The sequence below is a fragment of the Triturus cristatus genome, chromosome 9 (assembly GCF_964204655.1).
Source record: "Triturus cristatus chromosome 9, aTriCri1.1, whole genome shotgun sequence".
NCBI lineage: Eukaryota > Metazoa > Chordata > Amphibia > Caudata > Salamandridae > Triturus > Triturus cristatus.
The window spans coordinates 1,016,944,628-1,016,945,429 of record NC_140592.1 but is presented as its reverse complement, the minus strand read 5'-3'; positions in this window follow the sequence as shown (position 1 = coordinate 1,016,945,429).

Sequence of the window (802 nt, the reverse complement as noted above, 5' to 3'; positions counted from 1 at the left end):
CATGAAGAAGAGTATTACCCGCTGTGCATTTCCGATAGAGAGTTGTGTGGATGGTATTACCTCTCACTACTACTTGTGTGTCCAAGTATTCCACTTTTTCCTTACTTATGGTGCAGGTGAGAGTGAGATTTTTTTCATTGTTATTTAGTTCTTCTATGAACTGTACAGCATCTCTTTCTGTGCCCTCCCACACAACAAAAATGTCGTCGATGTACCTGAGCCACATTTTTACATTTGTAAGGGCTTTCTCGAAGTTCTTGTTTTTCTGAATTTCCTCTTCCCAAGCCCCCATAAAAAGGTTGGCAAAGCTTGGGGCAAAACATGTGCCCATCGCGGTGCCATGTCTTTGTCTGTAGACTGACCCATTGAACAAAAAATAGTTGTTCGTGAGACAGTACCTCATCATTTCAAGAATCATATTGGTATGTTCTAAATATCCAATATTTCTGCGTTTCAAATAATGGGCACAGGCCTGTACCCCTTGATCATGGTTAATCACTGTATACAGCGAATTAACATCCAAAGTTATAAGGATATAATCCTCTTTCCACATCAAATTGGCTATTTTATTTAAAAAATCTTTGGTGTCCCGTACATATGAGGGAAGGGTACATACAAACTCCCTCAGAAAATGGTCCACATACCTTGAGACGTTTTCCAGCACACTCCCTCGTGAGGAAATAATAGGTCTGCCTGGGGGGTTTTCTTTATTTTTGTGTATCTTAGGGAGCAGATACATCACTGGTAAAATGGGATAGTCTTTCTTTAGAAAACAGAATTCCTCCCATTCTAACAATCCCAT